The sequence below is a fragment of the Lutra lutra genome, chromosome 3, assembly GCF_902655055.1.
Source record: "Lutra lutra chromosome 3, mLutLut1.2, whole genome shotgun sequence".
NCBI lineage: Eukaryota > Metazoa > Chordata > Mammalia > Carnivora > Mustelidae > Lutra > Lutra lutra.
Window position 1 is genome coordinate 128857126 of NC_062280.1, and position 24900 is coordinate 128882025.

The 24900-nt window shown below is 40.4% G+C and overlaps 1 long non-coding RNA gene and 1 other non-coding gene across 2 annotated transcripts; both read right to left on the minus strand.

Annotated features, from left to right (window-relative positions):
• Nucleotides 1-8405: 8405 nt before the first annotated feature.
• LOC125096285 (uncharacterized) lies at nt 8406-13422 on the minus strand. Its single transcript, XR_007126122.1, has 3 exons — nt 13367-13422; nt 9173-9175; nt 8406-8596 (listed from the first exon to the last, which is right to left on the minus strand). It is a non-coding gene; the product is annotated as an uncharacterized LOC125096285 (long non-coding RNA).
• An 11331-nt stretch (nt 13423-24753) lies between these two features.
• On the minus strand, nt 24754-24860 carry LOC125096546 (U6 spliceosomal RNA). The gene has a single exon (XR_007126229.1). It is a non-coding gene; the product is annotated as a U6 spliceosomal RNA (small nuclear RNA).
• Nucleotides 24861-24900: the final 40 nt, after the last annotated feature.

Sequence of the window (24900 nt, forward strand, 5' to 3'; positions counted from 1 at the left end):
GTCCCAGGCTCTGAGGCTGAGAAAAGGTTTGGGAACCCGGTGGCAGTGGCCAGGGGAAGGATGAATGAAGATGCAAATAAGGGGAAGGGAAGTAAGGAAATTAACAAAGCCCCTCTGTGTGCTTTCAAAAGGTATTCATAATCCCATGTGGGATGGAAGGAAAGGTGGAAGAAAAGGAAAGTGCTGTTGGTGTGTTGACAGCTGCATATTTGACAATACAAATAGGTATCCCCCAGTTTTCCAGTTGCAGAGTCACTCTTCCAAAAACCTAGAATCCAGGATTTTCCTGCACAGACTCAATCGAAGAGCTAAGGGGATCAGTTAGCTCTGTTGTTTGCTTGTTGTTTCCCTTAGGACCTATATACTCGTCCCAACCAAAATGTAGATTCAACTCCAAGTGTAAAAACAGGTTTCATTTGCTGTTGCTTAAAAAGCTTTTTAGGTCAAGAGTTCTTTGCACTTCTCAGGAAGCTTCACAACTCACAAGGCTAATAATGTCAAGAATGTGGGACTCATAGCCTGGAAATGGAGTTCCATTCCAGCTCTGTCACTTAGAAGCTGCAAGGTCTTGAGCGTATCCTTTCAATTTCTCCAGCTTTGGTGGAAAGAATGCACAAAGCTCTTTATGTATCATAAAGACAGAAATGAAGGTCAGTTGCTGATACAATTGTTCCCTATGATAAGGCATGAGTCTAGGTTATATCAACACCATTCAACACCAAAATCACCACTATACCAGGAATAGAAAGACAAAGAGGAACTCAATTTTCACTTTTTAATTAGGCTGTGCCTCTTGAACTGAGCTCTAATTCACAGTAAAACTTGTCCTGTAACAGTCCAGCCTCACTTTCTGTCCCACCTCTCACACCCAGCATATTAGCCCTTGCTAAAATATATGTACTCCAGCCCCTCCATGGTTGTGCAAAGGTCCCTCCTTCGGTTTTAGTACCCAAATCTGGCAATTTGGTTACTTCCCTGGAGTAACATTTACTGTATTGTACTATAAAGACTACCCCCTCAATAGGATGGGAACTCCCTGAAGACAGAGCATGCATTATTAATCTTTGTACCCCTGGCAGAGTACCTGGTAAGATGGACATGGCTTATTGAATGAATGAATGATGAATGAACGAAACTGGAGCGCATGTACATAAACTTCTGTCCACAAAGAACAGAATTGTGACATACCCCAACTATGTGTATATGTGGGTTAATCCAATGCACTATTACTCCTGTATATTTTGTAAGTCTTATCGGGATACAATTCAGATTCGTATCTGAAAGTTGTACAAATCAGTGCTTTTTAGTATACCCAGTTATGCGATTTGATAGTGGGGCGCACATTTTCATTACCCTAAAAAAAAAAAAAAAAAAAATCCTCCCATTAGCGGTCACTCCTCCAGTCCCCCCACAACCCCCACCTTTTAGCAACCACCAATCCACTTTCCTGTCTCCACGGAATTTTAATTAATTTCTTGGCACACAATATACATAGCATCAAATATCAGAGTGCATCCCTTCGCATGACTGAAAAGAAATAAAACCCGAGGCAGCTTTGATTTGGTCTACAGGTAGAGAATCAATCTCCTTGGTCTGTGACCTTGGACAAGTTGTTGAACTGGATTTCGCTTCTTCGTAAGATGAAGTTTAGACGGTGTGTGAGGGCGCCTTCAGGTTAAAAAATAAACCAGCTAAAACAAAAAACAAAAGAAACCCTCTGGCTATAATCCAATATTCCACCCTAGGTAGCCTTTCCTGGGCTTCCTTAATAAATGTCTATCATTAAGATTTCACACCGGAACCGCTGCAGCCCACTGCCCTCCCCGCGAAGGGCCCTTCAGAAGATGTTTCCTCTTTTTCTTCTTGGCCGTCCAGTTATTTCTGGGCTGGCCGAGGAGGGAGAAACTGCAGAGCCCAGTAGCGGAGGCTCCGCGCGCGCCGTACCCGCAGGAAGCCTCGCCCAGCCCGGGACCCCACCCTCCCGCGGCGCCCCTGGAGAGAGCCGGCCGCCGCGCGCGCCACCGGCGCGGGAGGGGCGCGGCGCGCGGGGGCGGAGCCAGCGACTTCCGCAGCCAATCCCGTCGGCGGCGCGTCCCGGGGGTCCGCGGCTCGCCCGCGCGCAGGGGGGCGGCGCTGCGCTTGACAGTGGCGGGTCGCCCGGCAGCGGAGCTGGGGTGCAGCGAGTGGAGCGCAGCTCAGGGAGCGCGAGCGGCACACGCGGCGGGCGGAGCCCGGTCCCCGCCGGATCGGGTTCTCAGCGCAGCGAAGTAGCCCCTCGCGGCGGGCAGCGGCGGCGGCGTGCGGGCGATGCTGCGGGTCTCTTCGTGCGCCGGTGTCCTGGCCTCTCCTAAGGTACCCAACCCCGCTCGCCCCCTCGTCCGGGGCACCGCAGCGACCAGCAAGTGGCTTTGTGAAGCTCTAGGCTACCAATACCGAGTGGTGGGCTGGGAGCGGGGTGGGTGGGGCTGGGCGGGGCTGCGCTGTCTGGGCCGCTTTCCCCGCGAGGAAGAGGGTGGGGGCAGAGGGAAGCGGGGTGGGGGGAGGAGGGCTGTCTCGGGCAGCAGCTGGCTGCATCCCCATCCTCCATCCTCCTCCTGTCTCCATGTGGTTTGAAAGAGGTCTTGTTCCGGGAGAAAGTTTGATGCTGAGACTTAAGGAGCCAGACTCGGGGGTCCCTGAGGCCCGCACCTTGAAAGAGAGCTAGAGCACCCAGTTGAGGACGCCTGTGTTCTGAATGTGGGCATGCAGGAACCCATGCCACTTTCTGACCCAAGCAGCATTCCTGACACAGGCCCTTTCTTGAGGAAATTCCTCTGTGGGACTCTCCCTTAGGGAGGGTCCTTGGGACACAGGGCATCCTGACCCCCCACCTTATGGCTTTTGCTTGAAAACAGCGCAGCAGGTAGTCAGTATCCCCCATTTTATCTCTCCCTAGAGTGGGCGCTACCAATGTCTATGCCCCAAGAGCTTCCAAATTTCAAGTCTGCCTTCTAATTAAAGATCCCCCAAACACCAGTGTGTCCAAGGTGCCAATGATTACTCCTGTCAAATTTGAATAGTTTCTTATTGCCATATGCTTCCAATCAGCTCTCCTTGAGTGCTGGGCGGGTGCTGTGGAGCACAGGAAAGGGAGGAGAGTTATAGCCCCGCTTTTCAGATGGGAGATGGGAACAAAGAATACAGAACATGTGTACCCACTTGAAGATAGGAGAAAGTTTTAACCTTCAAAATAAGGTGGGTTAGGTGGGGATTATTTGTTTTACAAAACTTTCTCCAATGTAGAGAAATGATTAGAGGTAGAACTGAGTTTTACATAAGATTGTGGGAACAGGCCTATGGTAAAGTAGCTCAGAGTAGAGGTGGTAACATGTGGATATCCCTTTGACTTGAAATTAGGTTTCAACGAATATATGTAGATTCTGTTGAATTCTGATCAACCTTCCTGATCATACACATGGATTATTAAGTTTACTTTATTCATTCCTAACCAAGACATTCATACCATAAGACAACTTCATAATACCAATTTTTGTGCTCTGGAGACACCCTTAGCCAAGAACACAGACATCCTGTTTTGAGCCATAAGATTTACCCCCACACCAGGCAACATAACCTCTCTGAGAACATTTACATCATAAAGAAAAGGAAGCTTCTTTAGTGGTGACACAATATCACAATACTGAGCACATACTATGTACCAGGTACATCACTAAGTTTTTACATAAATTGTGACTTTTTTTAAAGATTTTATTTATTTATTTGACATAGTCACAAGTAGGCAAAGAGGCACGCAGAGAGAGAGGGGGAAGCAGGCTCCTTGCTGAGCAGAGAGCCTGATGTGGGTCTTGATACCAGGACCCTGAGATCATGACCTGAGCCAAAGCCAGAGGCTTAACCCACTGAGCCACCCAGGTGCCCCATAAATTATGACTTTAAATCTCACAGTCAACCTGCTGAGATATTATTACTCATCCTGTTTCAGAAACAAAAGAGATTATGTAATTTCCCAAGACTGTATGTCAAGTAAGTGATAGAGGTGAGATTTGAACCTGGATCTGTTTGATTCACTGCCCATGCTCTTTACCCCTACCCTATGCTATCTCCCAGCCTCTCTTGAGAGAGAATTTCCATATTATAATGTAGTGGGAAATCAAAATATGGCAAATATTATGTCTACTGGCCTCTTGGATTCAAACCCTTTTATAGACTATTTTTCCCTCTGGAAACCTAACACTGTTTGCCTGTGCCCAACAAGTATTCCCTTCACCAAAGGGTAACCTCAGGAACTCTCCAGATTCCCCTCAAGCCCCAGTCCCCAGCATGTAAATCAGATGGGAATCTCCAGACATATAACCTCCTTGTCCTTTCAGAGAAGTTGGTTCTGGAAGACAGGTAACCAAGTGTTTCCCTACTGCCACTTAAGGAGCAGTCTCTACCCTCTCAGTCTTCCAAGTCTGTTTTAGCTCTGCACATGTAAGTACACACCACCAGTTGGCAGCGACACATCCCCTGCACTGTTCACACTGGCACACTCATCTTCCTGTACCAACTGTCAGAGAATTCCTGACATAGGCCTGCCTACTTAAAAAACTGAAACAAGGTTGCTGGGGATGGTGGTATTAGTCCAGGGAATTCCTGTATTCTCCACTGCTGACCAGAAAGGAAATTAACATAGGGCCCTAGGAGCAGGAAGCAGGCCTTCCCCATGGTGTGAAATGCCACGTGTATGGTATAGCCCATTGTCAATACTACTGAAGCTGTGTGTTCACCGCATAGGAACCTATTTACCTGTTATCTTGCTGATGGGTGTGGCCACACACCTATTTCTGATTCCATTACTCACTTCTATACTAACACACTTGTCACTGGCTGAATGGTATCAAAAATTGATGTCATGGTTGTGAAACAGTAAGTTCTGCAGCTGTGCCTAAAAAATTGTGTGTGTTGTAATCGACAGCCATTGTTTTCTCATTTCTCCTGCCTAGGGGTGTGTGTGTGTGTGTGTGTGTGTGTGTGTGTGTGTGTGTTTTCTCTCCCTTGGTTTAGTTTTCAACTCTCTCTGGTTCCAAAATGATTTGAAGTACCAAGCCTAACGAGAAATAGATGCATTTTTGAGCTGAGGCCATATGCTGCCTGGAAACATATCTGTGTAGTTGGCATTTTACTCATGTTACTCTAGTGCTAAGAACCTCAAAGTCCCGTATGCATGCTTTGGGATTTCAGATGGACTCTCCTGTCTAATTATTTCACTCCTTCCTCTGCAGCAGTCGGAAGGTTTGCGTTTAGAATACAGCCCCAGCACCTCCCCTCTAAATTCTGTAAACTGTAAGCCCCAAACTGGAGCAGTGCTAATTAAAGTTGGGAAAGTAGAACACGAGGTTTGCTCATTGTCACACTCTTGGAGGAGAATGGGAAACATACCAAAAACAATTGTTGGGGATATGGAGTGATGTAGTCTTCTTTAGAATGACTAGTGATCTACAAATCTATACCAAATTGATACTGCACAGTTTGCCTAAAGTTGGGTTTGTGCAGGTACCTCACTAACTTAAAACTGTCCAGTATCAACAAACTTCTACTCTATTCTGTTCTATTTATAACACCTCTCATTAACTAGCTATTCGTTTTTATTCTCATATTTTGTCAAATCTAAAGTATCATCAGTTATAAGAAATAACATTTTTATGTTACACAAGAAGACAAAACACTGCCAATTATATTATAACATGTATTCCATCTTAGCTGTCATCTTCCATGATACCGTATGAATCAGTCTCACTGCTCTCTCATTGCTTTCAGGCCTCCATGTGTTCCGTAGGTTTTAGTACTTTTTCCTGCCTATTCCTTCATTACTGTTGCTTCCCTAAGCAAAGTGTGAGAGGCAATGGGTTTGCTATATCTCAGTAACACGCTGTAACAGATTCCTCTTCTGTGTCTTTCTTTTTTCAATCTGGTAAAGCATTTGGATCTTGCTTTGCAAGGTAATATGGAAATGCCAAACAAAGACAAATGTTTCCCTTAGTAATATAATATTTATGCCCCACTGCTCTGTTTCTGTGCTGTGGTGCATACACAGGAACATCTTCTTTCAGTGCCAAATCATCGCAGAATCTTTCTGAAAACCATTTAAATGGCAATTAAACAGAACACATGCAGTACCAACAATGCCCATAATTTAGAAGTGATAACAGAATGAATAGCTGTGACCAAATTTATGCATGTGCGAGAAATGACAATGGTACTGCCAAGTTATCAGCAGTTTTAAGATACCATCAATATTAAGACACATCCTGATTTCAGAGATGTTAAAATATAAAAAAAAAAAAAATCAGTGAAATATGCTAATCTGTGTCCTCAACCCTGTTGATTCATTCATTCATATAGTCACTCATTCTGTTAGACCAAGCTCCTGGGGGGCAAGGACTTTTTTTGTCTTGTGCTCTACCATATGTTAGCCACTTAAGGATAGTCCATGACACATAGTTAATCTGCTCAATAAATAAATATCTGTAGAATGAGTGAATGAATATCCTCCTGTGGAAGGCATGGAGGCACATCAAGTAGTTCACTACTCTCCTGCTGGTTAGAAGATGTATTCTTAAAATTATGACATTGACAGAAATGCCAGACATTGAGAAAGGGTATAGGCCAGCATTAACTCCTTGATTTTATTTACAGACCCCTATTCAAAATATGTCATGCCATTACAAAGACTAGTTCAGGATAGAAGAAATTCCATCTTAATCTTTGACCACTGAAAGAATTTCTAACAACTTAATACTCTGATTCTTTCCTGCGATCCCAAATCATAAATTGCTTGAAATTTATGCTTAGTTCAATTTCATGTACTTGTCCTTTTGGGTATTTGAGAGTAACCAGGATTAATAGGCACATGCTTTTCCTTCAGTAGGCTCCTCTGACACAGGAATTCAGTGCTGGTGACCTTGTCTGGATGTGTGTTTCTGAGAGAACATGTGTATTTATATACACACGCACGCTTTAAGGCCTTTCCTTGCAGTCTACTTTTAAACCACCACCCCCAGATGGCCGTCTTGACATTTTGACAAAGAAAAAGATGAAAAGGAAAGAGGAAGGCCTTGATAGGCAATACAGACCTCTGTCTGTCAGTGCTTCTTCCTTATTGCTTACTAGTCAAGCAGAATGTCCTTCAAGCCCAAACAGGAAGCTCTATGAAGATGCAACAGAAGGAACTGGCAAGGAACTTCACTTAGCAGCAAACTCTGAAGCAGTCATGAGATTCCAAAGTGAACAATTAGCATTGCCCAGGTAACCCCACAGTCTATGAATGTGATAGCCAAACCTGCAAAGATACGCCCCGATTCCAGTTCCGTGAAACGTGGGACCTCCGAAACACAATATGTAACCAACTAAGGTCGCTTGTGGGCTTCTAATAAACATTGCTTGCTTAGGGAAGAGTAAATGGTATGTGTTTCTCCCCACGCACAGGCAAAGCAGTGTGTGCTGTGAAGAGACCTGGTGGATGGATCAGAGCTGTCTCTTTCACATAATAGAAAATAATTATTAATTCAGTCTTTTTGGCTGTACACTAAAGGAACTTATGTATAATTACTTTCATTAAGTATTAACATGGGCCAAGCAGATGACAAATGACAACAATAATTTAAAGATTCTATTTATTTATTTAGACAGCTTGCATCCGCTTTCACCTGAGTGGGGGAGGGACAGAGGGCTAGAGAGAATGTCAAGTGGACTCCACAACTGAGTGTGGAGCTGACCGGGGGCTTGAACTCATGACCCTGAGATAATGACTGGAGTTGCAATCAAGAGTCAGATACTTAAACCACCTGAGCCACCCAGGCTCCCCAAAGACAAGAATAATTTAAAACTTGTTTTTACTGAACACACAGGATGAATGAAAAACAGAATAATCTTAGCTGCCAATTCTGTGGTTAATTGGGATGCTTTAATCATGTATGGTAAGACATGCAGACATGGAAATGACTGTCATAAAGGAAGGAATTTATTGTGCTCACAGATCCCTAGAAGCAGGAAGCACATAAGTCACGCAGGGCCACATGGAGGTGGAGGGAGTATGGAGTGAATGTGGGCAAGAGAAGGTAGCAGGAGAGGCAGGTTTAGGACTCAGTAATTTCAGAGAGCTTTGGGGCATAGAGGCTGTCTGTCCCTAGTTGTCTGATACCTGGCCCTGGGGTGACTAGGGCAGGTGGACAGCAGTGCTGAGCGTGAGGGAGGGGAATATGGGCTCTGGATTGATTGGTTTGCATATGGAAGGCAAATTATTTATCTCTAGGAATGAGCTCACCCTGTGAAGGGCAGTGCCTGCAGGGTCATCAGGAGCCCAAGATGTGAGAACATCAGAATACAGAAAATAAAAGACATGGTTAATATATGGGGATTTTTAAAATAGTCCAGTAATGAACTCGCCCCATGTACACAGGGAGCATTCAGCCAAATGTGCAGAAATGCCTCATTCCGGATCTGACACATGGTACTCACCCAGTACACATTAATTACATCTGAGTTGTGGTACCAGATGGTCCAGCCACGCTCACAGTCAGCCTTCGCTGCATATTGCACTCAGGTGTGCAGTGTTCTTGAGAAAAGAAAAAAAAAAATGAGGAACCATACTACATAAAGGATCCCCAGATGAGAGATGAGCCATCCAGGACCAAGAGGAGGCGAAACTGTTAAGTTGTTAAACACATAAATGAACTCCTAAGCAAATACGCCTTTAACACTAAGGTAACTATATGTTTGGAGTAATTCCATAGTGTGGATTTGGAATATCAGTAAAAGTCAGGAAACATGAAAATTGCAGGCAACTTATAGAAAGGTTGTTTCTGAGTAAAACTGGAGTTGCAAAGAGAATTGTGTATTGTAAATGTGCTCAGGAGCACACTTCTCAATGTGAGTTTCTCAAAATAGTACCAAACGTACTATTGGTGTGGTGATAGGCCTAGGCACAAATGGTTCAAATATACCCGTACTTTCTAGATGCTGATGGAGGGAGGCGATGAGTTGGATGGATGTGGGATTGGACTCAAGACATTACTTTTAAAAAAATGTTATTAAAGTATAGTTGATACACAGTGTTATATTAGTTTTAGGTGTACAGCATAGTGATTTGACAAGTCTATACATTATGCCATGCTTACCACAATGTAGCTACCATCTGTCACCATATAACACTATTGCACCACATTATATTGCCAATGCTGTACCTTTTGTCCCTGTGACTTATTCCTTCCACAACTGGAATCCTGTACCTCCTCCCCCACCTTTACCCATTTTGCTCATCTTCCTGCTCCCCGTCCTCTGGTAACCATGAGTTCTCTATATTTATGGGTCTGTTTCTGCTTTTTTGTTTGATTGTTTTGTTTTTTTAGATCTCACAAATAAGTGAAATCATATAGTATTAGTCTTTCTCTGACTTATTTTATTTAGCATAATGCCCTCTGGGTCCATCCATGTTGTAGTAGATGGCAAGATCTCATTCCTTCTTATGGCTGAATTGTACACACACACACACACACACACATACACACACATCTATCTCATCTGTATCCATTCATCTCAATGGACACTTGAGTTGTTTCTATATTCAAGACATTGCTCTTTATGATGAATGACAGCAGTGCAGGAGGGTAGAAGTGTTAGGGCTCACAGCCAAGTAAATGAGATGATTTCTCTTTATGTGGTTGGTTAATAATTATAATGTCTTTAAAGTCCAGTGACTTTTCCTTAGAATCTTGACCATGTATGTTAAGAAATAATAATGAAAACGTAAGCGGGAGCTCCATCTAATAATATAAGAAGGGTAATTTCTTCAGTGAAAACTCTGAGATTGCCTTCTGCTTACAATTCTTTCCATTTGTGGCTTTGCACACATCTCCTTAGCGTTGTGTAAGAGTTTATCTATGTTGATGGAAATTGTAGGGATGTTTTCACTGGAGCACAGCTGCTCCCCCATTGTGTTTCCAAACTGACATCATAACTCTTTAATTAAAGTAGCAATATTAGCCTAAATTAGACAATGGATGATTTTCTGCCTCGTTTATGTTGCTGGCCTAGATTTGATGTTGGTCAGGACACTCCTTGGGTTTATCCATACTAGTGAAATGTCTTTTAACCTACTATATGTTTTGAAATCTAGGCTTTTATGTCCTTTTGAACTCTGATTTCGTACATAATTTAGGCCCATGTGAAAATGGAGTATTCAGTCAAACGAGATAATGTGCAGAAACATTTGAATCATCAAGAAAACTGATGATGAACAATTACATCTACACAAAAGCTGCATGTTGCTTTTAACATCAGTGACACTCTTGAGGCCTTTGCTTCCTGGAGCCCTTTCTTTGTGTTGATGCATATAAGTGAGACCCCATAATGGGAGGGTGAGGTGAGAGGGGGAGCCTTCCTGGAGTTGTTCTAGGTGTTCGCTTCTATTTTAGATTTAACCTTTATGAATTTGAATTGCACTCTTTTGGGGGTAGAGTGGAAAGAGGCATATTCTCTCTTACCTTGTCAGCCCTGAAAAGTAGCTATAAATGACAGGTGCTTAATAAGTATTTGCTGATATAAAATATATTGTTTGGTTGACACTGGAATTCCCACCCTTCTTTGGCCTAAAGATTCTTTTTTTTTTTTTTTTAAAGATTTTTATTTATTTATTTGTTAGAGAGAGAGAGAGAGAGTGAGTGAGCGAGCGAGCACAGGCAGACAGAGTGGCAGGCAGAGGCAGAGGGAAAAGCAGGCTCCCTGTCAAGCAAGGAGCCTGATGTGGGACTCGATCCCAGGACGCTGGGATCATGACCTGAGCCCCGAAGGCAGCTGCTTAACCAACTGAGCCACCCAGGCGTCCCTGGCCCAAAGATTCTTATTAATTATGAAATAAAAGTTTCACATAATACTTTATACTTTGATAGTTAAATCATCAATAATGAAGTATCAAAAAAATCAAAAACATCAAAACTGAAATTTTAACAAATAGAAGTCATGAAGATAAACTTGGCTAGACAAATTAAAAAATCTATTACAAATGGGGGATTGCCTGGATTGCTCATTTGGTTAAGCATCCCACTCTTAATTTCAGCTCAAGTCATGATTTCAAGATATTGAGATCAAGCCCCATGTCAGGCTCCACATCCAGATTTTCTCTGTCCCTCTCTCTCTGCCCCTTCCCACTCCCTCTTTAAAAAAGGGAGGGGGGGGAACCATTACAAATGACTATTATTAAAATTCTATGAGGGGCACCTGGGTGGCTCAGTCATTAAGCATCTGCCTTTGGCTCAGGTCATCGTCCCAGGGTCCTGGGATTGAGCCCCACATGAGGCTCCCTGCTCAGCAGCAGGAAGCCTGCTTCTCCCTCACCCCATGCTTGTGTTCCCTGTCTCACTGTGTCTCTCTCTGTCAAATAAATAAATAAAATCTTAAAAAAAATAAAATTCTGTGATATTGGATTGAAAACTAGACAGACAAAAAAAAGTATAGAAATTCCCGACTTTGATTTAGCTTACCTAGGGAACTTAATGTAAGACACAAATAAGCAATACCACTTTAAAGAAAAGGTCAATTACTTAATGGAGTTTGCTAGAACAATAGAATAATAGAAGGGAAAACAGTAAAAACAGAATAATGTATTTGGTCATAACCAAGTACAGGTTTCTCCAGCTTTCGAAATTAGAGCATTCCTGTGAAACTTTTTGTAAGCCAAGAGAGTGTAAAGAGAAAAAGCAATTACCATTTTGAAAAAGTGAAAATCTTCTTCAAACTTCTTTTTGTTGGTGAAAACAAGTACTGATGTAGGCCTTTTGTAAAAGCTTAGTGATGTAAAGCAAACCTTTGGATAGCAGAGGAAACCTGTGTTGTAATAAAATTAATAATAAGATAAGCCATAGTGCTAAATGTTGTAGAAAAAAATGAAATACCATATGCATATAATGGATACTTGTCATTAAATATTTGTCCAAATCCACAGGACCTACAGCACCAAGAGTGAATCATAATGTAAACTGTAGACTTTGGGTGATTATGATGTGTCCATATTGGTTCATCAGTTGTAACAAATGCAGGACTCTGATGGGGGGGTGTTGATAATGGGGGAGCCTATACATGTGTAGGGACAGGGTTATATGCAAACTTTTAGGTTCACAGTGTTACTGTGAACCTAAAAGTGCTCTAAAAGAATGCAGTCTTAATACAAAAGAAAAGGAAAAGAAGGGAGGGAAGGATGGAAGGAAAGAGGGAAGGAGGAAGGAAGGGAGGGAAGACAAGCATGTATTTATCCCAGGTTTGAAGGCCATGAAGATTTTTCTGAATGTTCATGTCATCTTATAAAATATGATGCTTTGGAATATAGAAAACTGAAAAGCATTTAAATAAGGAAATACAATTTTAAAAAATTCTAAAAGGTAAAATGACCTGAAATGAGAAAGTAATGAGAAAGAACACAGGTAATAAAAACGTACCTAAAATATGTAAGGCTGGCTCAGTTGGAAGAGCATGTGACTCTTGATCTCAAGGTCAAGCCCCACATTGGGGATAGAGATTACTTAAATAAATAAATAAATGAATATAATTTTAAAAAATAAAATAAAATATGTAACAAGTTGACATGAATATGGACTATGTGGCATGACTACTCAGATTCTGGTGTATGGGTTGAGGGAGATGAGCAGACATTTTGGACACTGATATTCAAATGTCAGATCATCAAATGCTAATGTCCAGAGCATAAGGCACACAGATTAATCGCTACCACTTAAAGGTGTAGTTTGTGCTTTGACAAAAATCAAAAGTGATTTGGAAAATTGGAAGTCTGTGTCTACTGACTTCTTTTTCATTTGTTAAACTAGTAAAACAAAAATAATAATAATCCTTGAACCACCACTAAAGAAGTTAGATCATAGGGACTTTATGCAGAAACCACTTAAGACAGAATTACATATAAGGGTTTTCTTCTTTTACTTAGATGTTTTTCTAAACAGTAGAAATAAATCCAACAGAAGAATTCAGTGTGGACACTCACAGGCTCTAATAGAACATTAGATGCTTTAGTTGTGTCTCTTAAAAGCACACTTATCTGAAACAGCACTTAAGGTTTTGAAATTTGATCTCACTTATCTATAACAGTACTTAAAATTTGGAAATTTGGTCTCAGTGCTCACAAAATGTTCACTTCGGCAGTTTTTCTTATTTCTATAGCAACTGCAGGTGGAAACCGTCTTGGTAAGTACTGCATGGAATGAAAAATAATTTTCTTCACTATGAAAATGATCAAAGTAAAGGTCAGAGGTCTCTTGAACAATGGCTACATTATCTTGGGTATGTTTTTGAAATGGGGAGAGCTTTTATTCAGACTGACCTGGACTTTCCACCCCCTCATCCACAGAAAGAGAAGTGAATCAACACCTGTTGAAGACTGTGTGGCCAGTGCCAAGTCAATGGCATTACAATGTCTTCTTACCTCATTTCACCCTCACAGCCACTCCCTTACACCCTCTCTGTAATAGACGCAGTTATTATCTCTATTTTCCAGGTTAAGAAAACAAAGAACAAAGAGGCTAGATATTTCGCGTAATGTCACTCTGATAGCAAGCGAAGAAGTTGAGGGAAGAACTCAGAGTGTCTGACCCCAGAATCATGAATTTAAGCACCTACATAATACTCCTAGGGCGTATGCTTACATCTATCAGTCTTGGCTTTCTTTTCTCTAAAATGAGGCCACTGATTTCTACTGAGCAACTTTGTTGAGTTTGCAAGAGAATATATATAAAATATCTATGCACTAATGGCCTGGTACGGAGTAGTTGCCTATTGTTACTGCTACTCTTGTTGCTTTTGGAAATGACTGTAATGTGACAGTCTAGTGAAAATCCTAGCTATTTTTGTCTCTCAAATTTAGCCCAGTAATGTCCATTGCTATGGCAACCATTCTATCAAGTTGTTCATCATCACACAGCTATAGGCACTTCCTTGCTGGCACCCACAGCCCAGTCTAGAACGTCTCTTCTCCTCTGGTACCTATCTTTTCTGCCTTACATGGAATGTCTAGATGACTAGAAAGCAGCAGAAGTGGAAACAAACACTTTAAAGTGGGAGCACAGATTGGCATTATTCTTTGCAGGAATTCTCTGTACCCACTCTTCAGAACAGTGGAATTAAATCCACCAAAAGTAGAACAAGTAGAGTGTTGAGATGCCACTCAATGCTCTGATGCCAAGAATTGGGGAACTCTTACCTTCATTTGCTATTGTTTGTCTGTCTTTCTTTCTTTCTTTCTTTCTTTCTTTCTTTCTTTCTTTCTTTCTTTCTTTCTTTCTTAACATATAATGTGTTATTTGCTTTAGGGGGCCAGGTCTGTGAATCATCCGTCTTACACAATTCACAGCACTCACCAGAGCACATACTGTTATCTTCTCAAGTAAGAAGAAAACCATTGGCAACCCTAAGTTTACTCTTGAAGCAATGACTAAATAGAGTGCATTTAATTACAGATTCCATGAGTTCATAAGTAGTTAGCCGATCTTAAACATTCCTGTAAATATATTGTAGCGAGTGAAATCTACATTGCATTCCTCCTGGCTTTTCCTTAAAGAGATCCTGGGGCATCTATTTGGGAATTTTTGGAAATCGGTTATGAAATTGCTTTTTTATTCCCACAGGTTCAACATCTTGGCTCTGTGACCTCTGATTAATACATTTTAAAAATATCTTAACATACTTAAGGTACATTAAAATATATTTTACTATTAATGTTATTAAAATATTTTTATTATGCAACTAATGTATTCAGTGTAGAAAAATTTAAAGATTTAGTTAAATAGAAGAAAATAAAGCCACCCATGATCCCACCTTCCAAATGCAATCACTGTTTGCATTTTGCATGTTTTCCTCCCATATTTCTTTTCTTCACACATTATACACAAAAAAATGGAATCATTTAATATACTGTTTTGTAAGTTGTTTTTGTCAGCTAACACAATTTATCCCAAATGTCTTTCCATGATAGTAAATCATTATATAGCTTTTTAGACAAGCTGAAAGTTACCAGACCTTGGTCCTTGTGTTTTGAAACACCAGAAAAGCTTCCAATTAGCCCCAAGACTGAAGACTATGTCTGTCTCATACCACTTTCTTGAGGAGTTTTAGAGTAGCCTAAGCTTGTTTTCACTTGCAGAGTAAGAACTCTACATCTGGATTCCTGCCTCTGCCTGGTATTAGTACTCTTGTTATCATGAGCTTCCCATATTTTCATCATCTAAGAAGGGGTCTCAGAGTCTTCGTGGTGATTCTAACATGGAAGTGCAAATGAGCTTTTTCTGCTTTGCATCCTCTGACAGATGCATGTGAGGAGACACACAACCCTGCCAACTCGCCTCTTAAAACAAAGCCCATCTGCGGATCAAAAGCTGCCATTCAGAATACTGACAGCCTCCCTATCTTATAATTTTAATTTCTACAGCTGGCTCTCAATTACTGCTTCTCCTGGGAGCTGAGGTGCCAACAATAATTGAAACCCACAGATAATAACCAAACTTTATGATAGTTTAAATCTTCTTCCGATCCATCTTTCAGCCAGAGCTGCTCACGAGCTGACTGATTTGAGTTTCTCCTCCTTATATTGTTCCTGATTAGCCCCTGATTCAGAGCCTAATGAGCAATGAGGTAGCCAAAATTTGGTTGTGGGAGAGACAAGCAGAACCCAGCCTATCTTTATGCTCCTACAGTTTGAGTATGTCAGTCTTTGAAACCTTCAGTGTCTTCACTGTGAAGAGCACTAAGCAAGGTGTTCTGTATTAGTAGAATCAGGCATTTAAACTGTCCCTTCTTGGTTCTTTATCCAGATATTTTGCTCAAGAGCATATAGATTGCTTTTTTTCTATCTGGGTTCTCTAAGATCCCATCAAAGCTCATCAAACAAGTTCCAACTAATTGATGTTCTTTTTTTTTTTTTTAAATACTAACTTAAGCTTCTCTTTCCTCAGTCTGCCCTCTTACCTCCACTCTCCTGCAAAACACAAACATATATGTGTGTATACATATATGTAAAATACACACACACACATTTTAAAAAATGAATCAGAGCCACCATTCTGTAACCTCCTATATTTGTGTTCTTTTACCTTCTCCACCAAGGGCCCCTGAGCCTTGAAATCACCAGCAACCAAGTGTGCCTCCACGCATGCTAACATCTTTTCTCCCTGACCAGCACGGGGCACCTGCCCCACTTCTATAGCCCTCTCCGCTTCTTAAAGTCTTCTTTCAACATTTCCATTTCTCTTTTGCCCTTTCTTTCCTTTTGTACAATGTCTTTTTCTATTTCCCTGAGATTGTCCTGAACAAGGACATGTATCTAAAAAAACAAACTTTAAGACCATGGTATTTCCTGTGACCATCACAGCTGAAGTCTCCCGAAACAGCACACTACCTGTTTACAAGATTTTCTTTCTTAAAGGAAGTCATTGGGCATTTGGTTTTCAAGGCATCCTTACAGCTGGTTGGGTTGTGTAACTGAAAGAAAGGGTTACTGCCATCTGGTTACATGATAGATGCTGAGAAGGGCCGTTTTGATTTAGACATTGCAGAACACTTACTTCTGAGCCTGTTCTCCCCATCTCTGCTTTATAAGTGGCTTATTCCTCAGCAGCAGGAGTGATTCAGGCCCTGTGGGACCACTCCAGCCTATTTGAATAAGCTATCAATAACATTAAAAGCCTTCCCAGACACTGATGTTTGCCAGCACTTACAGGCTAGTGCAAATTGGATGAGTGCCTTTTGGGTGTTTTCAGTTTCTCCTCGGTGTTTGTTAAACAGTTGAGGCATTTATCAGAAATGTCAATTGGACACAAACACATTATAGTATGTGCTTTTAATTGTATTTGTACTGAAACTTGATTCAGGAGAATCAAGTAGAACTTGATTTCTCATTGGATCATGTCCTTAGCACCGGAAAGAAATACTGGCAGCGTTGAACAGGAATTGTATATGAATTATCCCATAGAGTAGAAGACAGTCAAAGCTGGCACAGCCTCTGGATTGGGTGTGAGGACTGTTGATTAAGAGATGGACAGGAGGAGCCCAGGGTCTGCACCCTCCTCCTTTAATCTCCCACGTGACACAGCACCGCAGGCTCACTGGCCCAGCCAAGGGCCAATGCCAGCTGGACCCTGAATTAGGGAACAAGGAACAATTCAAAGTTAACAAGGGACCTGAGGAAAATGGCGGAGGCACTATTGACTTCATTTGTAACTCGGGTGGGATTCAGAACATCAGTGATTTCTCCCTTGAAATTTGTGTGAAACATGGGCAACATGTATCTTCTCTTTCTTTTTCTTTACTTTTTTTTTTTTTTTCTTTTTTGGAAGAGAGTCTATAGCTTTGATCAAGTTCTTACAGTATTCCATGGCCAGAAAGTGGTTAAGAATAGCAGCATTTCTAGTTTTTCTCCCCTCATGTGTAATAGCCTCTTCTTTGCTGATTGTAAGTTTTATTCAGGTTGTCCTGAAAGAAGTTCGAGATGCTCTAAACCACCCAGTTTCATCATCTTTGGCTGGGGAAAGGGGTGCTTTTAAATCCAAATCCTTACCTTCCTGAGCACCCAGTGAATCCAAGAAATTACAAAATCTGGGGCGGGGGGGGAGTCTGCTCTGTGAGGCTGAACAATATGGAGGGTGATACCATCCACTACTGGTGTGGTCTGACAGCTGCAGAAGACCCTGTATGGTATGTTTGAGTGGGCAAACTGGGCTGCCATCTCAGTGAATGGGTTCTGTGAATGGACCTTTATTATTTGGGCAAAAGTGAACTTAATTCCCACAGCTTTGTTTATAGCCCTAAACAGCTGAAGGTGCAAATATAACTTCAGAATCCTAAATTCTAAAATGCAGCCTACTAACTACTAACAGTACTTTTAAAAACATGTGAGCTTTGGAATCATAAGTGTAGTAAGAATTAATAATAACTCATTTTGTTTTCCACATAGCATAGGAGTTCCTCAAGAGTAATGATACTGGTCAGTGGGAAGAATGGGTGCTTGAATGACATATATAAATTAAACAGAATTCCCCCCCGCCTTTTTTTTAAAGAGATTTTATTTATTTACTTGATAGAGAAAGAGAAATCACAAGTAGGCAGAGAGGCAGGCTGAGAGGGAGGGGGAAGCAGCTCCCCGCTGAGCAGACAGCCCGATGCGGGGCTCGATCCCAGGACCCTGAGATCATGACCTGAGCTGAAGGCAGAGGCTTAACCCACTGAGCCACCCAGGCGCCCCCAGAGTCCTCTTTTAAAAATGACTAGCATAAATAAAATAACATCTGAAATAAAATAAATGTAAATGAAATCAAGTCATAACCAAGTCCTGATTCAGATGCAGTTAGGTTTTTGAGAGTTTAAGGACTGTCCTTTATTCTGCCACACACTGTTAGTGATCAGCTGGCACTAAATATATGTTTTTTTTTTTACTTTTGGAAGTTTTCTATTAATATCTTAATAATGATATTATCATCAGTATTGTAGAGAATGCTCAACCTTATTTTAAAATGGAGATTTATTTTGCACTAATTGGCTGAATTCCCTTCTGCTGACCCTTTGAACTATCAGGTCTGCTCCTTAGTTTTATATGAGAACTTGAGTGTAGTTTCTGGATTTTTGTGGATGGATTTACTTATTTGCCAAACTTTGCAAGGTGGTCTCTCTTTTACTTGAACATGCTTTAGGTAACAGGATATACTTCACTAAAAGATCTTCACTGAGGATTAACCAACCAAAGCAGAAGAAGGTGACAGACTGACGTTAATCTCATTATCCTATAGTTGATTCTGAAGCATTACCCCATAAGTGCCAAATAGATCCCTCTGCTGACAAATAGAATGCTTCCTTTGGCATCAGCAGTAGCTTGGTGTATCTTTTTTGGAGGCCTTATGTAAAGTCTGTCACTTACTACTTAACAGTTACAATAAGCCTCATTCATCTACCACTATAGGGAACATGTTGTAAACGTGTTAGTTTTTCGGATAATTTAATCCTGCTCTGTCGAGAGTCTCTAAACCAAGACTCTCACTTCTGTCTTCTGATACAAAGAGTACCGAAGTTAACTTTCCCTTTTCTGGATGGCTTGGGCCATCTGTGTGAACATGGGGATGTACCTTCTGGGGCTGTAAACCTGTGTATATGGGACCATTTGTCCAGGAAGCTAAGTTACCCCAGATGTTTGTGCTTTCTGACACTTTGCTCTGATTTTTATGGACCTTTTCCTCCACAGATCCTCATGGTTACTTTCCATACCCGTCAGAGTATTTAATACACATCTATTCCCTACAGTTACCTGGATGGCTCCATTATTTAAGTTACAAAGAGCACTTTAAAAATGCTGTCCTTTTAGAAAGAGTAAGAGAGTTGGACTGACAACACTTAATTCAGGTGTTTGCTGCTTTTAATTATTCTCAAAATGGATTTAGGTTAAAGAATTGCTTCTAGTTCATTATAATGATACAGGTAAAAATCTAAAGTATGTCTTACAATTTTTAAACTTTGAGCTCTTTAGAAATTATAAGTCAAAATCTCTTATTCAGCTTCATCTGAAGTCAGTCTACTCACTAATTACACCTTAACCAAAAATTTTCGCTTAATTTATATTGTATATAGTGTATTGTAAATAACATGAATGATAAGATAATGCGAATAAACAAGCCTAAAGGGGAAATAAAATGAGACTTCTGGAGAGCTGACATCATTATGCATGGAAATGTAACTTTTCAGTAAGTACAGAGAGATTTAAATATCTTTAGAGTTGTATGTCTCCCAGAATTTAAGGTCCTGGCCACAAACTAAATGGCTTCATGACTTGGTTTCTATATATATTCCTACAAAAAGTCATCTTTTCTAGTACATGCTTAATAATCAAAAAAGTAATTTTTATTTATTTTCATGTTAATTAATTCTTTTGTGAAATGGAGACAGTACCTCCATTATTCAATACACTTCCCAATTTTTATTTATTTCACAGTGCTTTCTTCAGCATTATAAATAGATACATTTTAGCCCATAAAAAATTAAACTGTAGCCTGCTTGCTTAAAACTTCTGTACAGTTTGGTGACAGTGGCTGTAAATAGTATAATTAGATGTTATGTAATGAGATAAAATACATTTCAGTTATATAGAAAAATCTTGTCACTATAGCAGCTTCTCCTTTCATCCTAGAGCACCATTAAAGTTGTTTTTGTTGGGGCACCTGGGTGGCTCAGTAGGTTAAAGCCTCTGCCTTCGGCTCAGGTCATGATCCCAGAGTCCTGGGATCGAGACCCCCATCGGGCTCTCTGCTCCGTGGAGAGCCTGCTTCCTCCTCTCTCTCTGCCTGCCTCTCTGCCTATTTGTGATCTCTCTCTGTCAAATAAATGAATAAAATGTTTTTTTAAAAAAAAGTTGTTTTTGTTTTAGTTTTCCTTTTTAGTTCCACACTAGAGTTGTTAATAGTCTTTTTATTTTTCCATGAGTACCAGTCACTGGAGATATGGCAGTTGATTGATAAAACTGATTACTCTGCATGTGTAAACCAGATAATTTAGGTCCCCAAACCATTCTCCACCAGAAATATTTAGTTTCTTTTCTCTACTAATAAGTTCATAACGTAGTTATTAATCATGTTATATCTCAGATTTGTTTATGGAATAAAATTGTTGTTTTCTTATAACAAAGTGATCAGTCTATCTATTCCAACAGAAAAAGGTATAATCATACTATAATGTCTAATTTCACTTCCCTGCTGTTTACCAAAATAACACATCTACTCACCTCCTTCACAATCAACCTGCTCTTGGGTTTACTGTGTGAAACCTCTGTCCAGTGTGTGAGAAGAGACAAACCATCCAAACAGTGGCCACCAGCATGAGGATTGGATTTGGGGGCTGACTTTGAAGGCACTGGAGCAATATGGAGGTGTGGTAAACAGCAACAAAGAGGTAGGAAATCATACTGCTAAACAGAACCCTTTTTCTGGGCAGTATTATCTGAATCAGACAATCCCAAACATTGCTCCTATGTGTGGTAACTAATCCCAACCCCAGCATATGGATCAGCACCCAGCACGTAGTAGGTGCTGAGTTTTCTCATCCGTCGAATGAGGGTTATGTTACCTATTTCACAGGTTTGTCATGAGGGGAAAGCAGGAGAATATTTCAAGTGGCTAGAGCTGTGCCTAACATGTAGTAGGCTCTTGATAATAAAAATAAAGTCAGAAACTCATAACTAATTTAGTTATGTCTTATTGCAGGCAATTCAGTCTCTCCGCCTGGGATGGTGATGGAAGACAGATAGGGAAACCTTGGCATCGGTATTTTTAAATTGTCTCTGAACTCTAATGAATGATTTTATGTTCCTTGGGGTCTGGGTGTTTTTAAAACAAATGTCATTCAGAAAAAATTGAAAGCAACAACATAGATTTCTACATGCAGATGGCCTGATGGCAAAACTCCTTCTACATAACACTCCCATATCCAGGAAAGTTCATTGAGACATCTGGTTGAAACCTCTCTAACATGTCAGAACCTGATTGACCTTGTAGACCCATTGCCAGGCCACAGCTTTCCTGGGAGGATAGCCTGTCTTCCCTCTGGGGGCTCAGTGGAGAACCATGAGGCTCAAGGTTTGAGAATTAGGCTCCAGGTGGGAGCTTAGGTGATGTAGCTAAGCCATTTAGATGAAGTGAAAAATCAAGAGGTCAGAGCAAGAACATGAGTGAGGTGACCCCTGCAGTGTGATTAGTTGTTGGTCAGGGAAAGACACCTAAGGGACATAAGTTCACTTTATCTGCTTTACTGGGGAAGGATGATAATTTCATCACATATGATTTTCTATTATAATGTCTTAATGAGATGTACATTGAGGGCAGATGAGTCTCAGGGAATGATTTTGGGGTGTGTGTGTGTGTGTGTGTTTGTGTGTGTGTGTGTATGTATGTATGCGTGTGTTTAAGTAGCATCCTGATGATTCTGAAAATTACCTAAGGAAGATGTTGTAATCAGCCAGATCATGCTGGCTTATCAACATCAGGCCATGTTTCTGCATCTCTGATTCAATTACTTGGAAACTTATATCATTAAAATAAAAGGCATCCATGTTTTATGTCTTGCTGGGGGGAAAAAAAAGATTAATGTTACTTTACAAAATGGTCTGGCTCTACCCAGGAAATGATCTCTTCTCACTCATTTTGCATTCTAGCCTAAAACAACCCTGTCCATAGCTCTATAATTAGAAATATAATAGTCAAAGCCAGGCACTAGGAAAAATGTCAGATTCATTTTCTCCACCCCCACATGTACTATATTTGTTTGGTTTATTTTCTTCTTGCTCAATGAAGAAATTTTCTTTAAATATGAGTGTCAGAAAATATAAAACTAAATAAGTCACCAAGTTTATCATTTGGGGTATATTCTATTTTTATACTAGTTAATCGTGTTTGGGGATGTAAGGCACAGGAAAGGCTTCCCTGTATTATTTATATAGTAACTTTTCAGCCCATAGAAGTGTGTTGCCTTTTGAACCCATGGGACAAGTAAATACTTCTACCCTCAATGTCTAAAAGGAGGACATCCAGTGTGACTACCTGTACACAAAAGTGTGTCTCAAAAACTGACATAAGGATTACAAACTGGTTTTCTGTTTAGGTCTACATCAAATCCTATGGCATTTAGAAGCTAACTGGTATAAAATAACATACTATTTGCTAGAAATAATTTAAAAGACCCATAGCTTTATACTCTTTTTCAAATAATTTTTATTGGCCACTTGCTCACAAGCATGTGTGGCCTTTTACATGAATTTGATACCACAATCTTGCAGACATTTGCTTTCTAAGATTTTATAATGGCTCAAAGACAACTTTTATGCTGGTATGTAATTCTTGAAGTGTAAGGTTCCCTGGACCTCAAGGGCTATACTCTCAGAACCTGCTTCCATCCTAGACTATATTCATACCTCCACTGGCACACACCAGATAAACTCAGAAATGAGCTGGTCAGACCACAAGTATCAGGTGGGTACCATTGCCTAATGGAGGCAAGAGATCATACAAGAAAAATACAAAACTCCAGCATTTGATTAGCTCAAGGCCATTGAAGAGAAGAAATAAACATATGAGAAATAAGTAATGAGCAAATTATATAAAGTTTAAGTTCTCAGTTGTATGAGGTTCAAAGTTGTTTTCCTGTTATTGTAGAAATGGACTTATGTAGGGCTTATTTTGTTGGACATAAGGAAGGTCGAGCTTTCCTGTGGGTTAGGTACATATAGATTTGAGAGCAAGTCCAGAGCTTGGTGCCTCTTAGCACTGATTTGTGGTTTCAGTAGCTGCAGTGCATGACTATAAGGTAGACATTTTTGAACTACCCTTAGGTATGTACTTGATCCTGTGTTAGTTTAGAAAAGGCTGTTTGGCATCAGCTGAGAAGCTATACTTCATCTGACATGAATAACCTATATATAATAGGTAACCTCTTTACAAAAAAAAAAAAAAAAAATTACATGATAAGCAAAAAGTTTGGCCTATAATCCTCCTAGGAGTGGTGTGGGGAAGAGATAGAAAGAAACTAGTTCGTTTGCATGTTATCCTTCCCAGAAAAAAATTGTGTTGATTGTGGCTTGATTTATTTATTTAATTGTGGTAAGAGCACTTAACATGCAATCTACCATTTTTAACAAAAATTTAAGTGTACCATACAGTATTTGGACTATAGTTACAATGTTGTATTTAAGGTCTCTAGAACTTATTTATCTTTCTTAACTGAAACTTTATCCCAGTTGATTAGTTGCTCCCCATTTCCTTCTCCCCCTGCCCTAGGCAACCACCACCCTAGTGTTTGATTCTATGAATTTGACTATTTTAGATAATGTCATATAAGTGGAATCATGCAGTATTTGTCATTCTATGATTGGTTTATGTCTTAGCATAGTGTCCTCAAGATTCATCTATGTTGTCAACATAATGCAGAATTTCCTTCTTTTTAAAAGATGAATAATATTCCATTGTATATATACATCACATTTTCTTTATCCATTCGTCTGTCGGTGGACACTTAAGTTGTTTATGTATTTGACTTTTGTGAGTAGTTCTGCAATGAAAGTGGAGGTGCTAATATCCCTTCAAGATCTTGATTTCAATTCTTTTTTTTTTTTAAAGGTTTTATTTATTTATTTGACAGACAGAGATCACAAGTAGGCAGAGAGGCAGACAGAGAGAGAGAGGAGGAAGCAGGCTCCCTGCTGAGCAGAGAGCCCGATGCAGGGCTCGATCCCAGGACCCTGAGATCATGACCTGAGCCGAAGGCAGCGGCTTAACCCACTGAGCCACCCAGGCGCCCCTTGATTTCAATTCTTTAGGAAAATCTTATACTTATTGTTAGCTTTGTTCTGAAGAAGCTTTTTAGTTTGATGTGATCCCACTTGTTTTTGTTCTTGTTGCTTGAGCTTTTGGTGTCATAGCCATAAAACCATTGCCGAGACAAATGTCATAGAGCTTTACCTTTGTGTTATTTTAGGAGCTTTATAGTTTCAGGTCTTCTATTTAAGTCTGTAATCAATTTTGAGTCGACTTTTATATATAACGTAACATAAGGGCACAGTTATTTTATTTTGCATGTGGATAACCAGTTTTCACAACACTGTTGGTTGAAGTAAACTATTCTTTCCCCATTGTGTATTCTTGACCCGCTTATTGAACATCAGTCTACCATATGCATGGATTTTTTTTTTTTTTTTTAAATATGGAACGCTTCACGAATTTGCGTGTCATCCTTGCGCAGGGGCCATGCTAATCTTCTCTGTATCGTTCCAATTTTAGTATATGTGCTGCCGAAGCGAGCACTGCATGGATTTATTTTTGAGCTCTCTATTCTGTTCCCTTG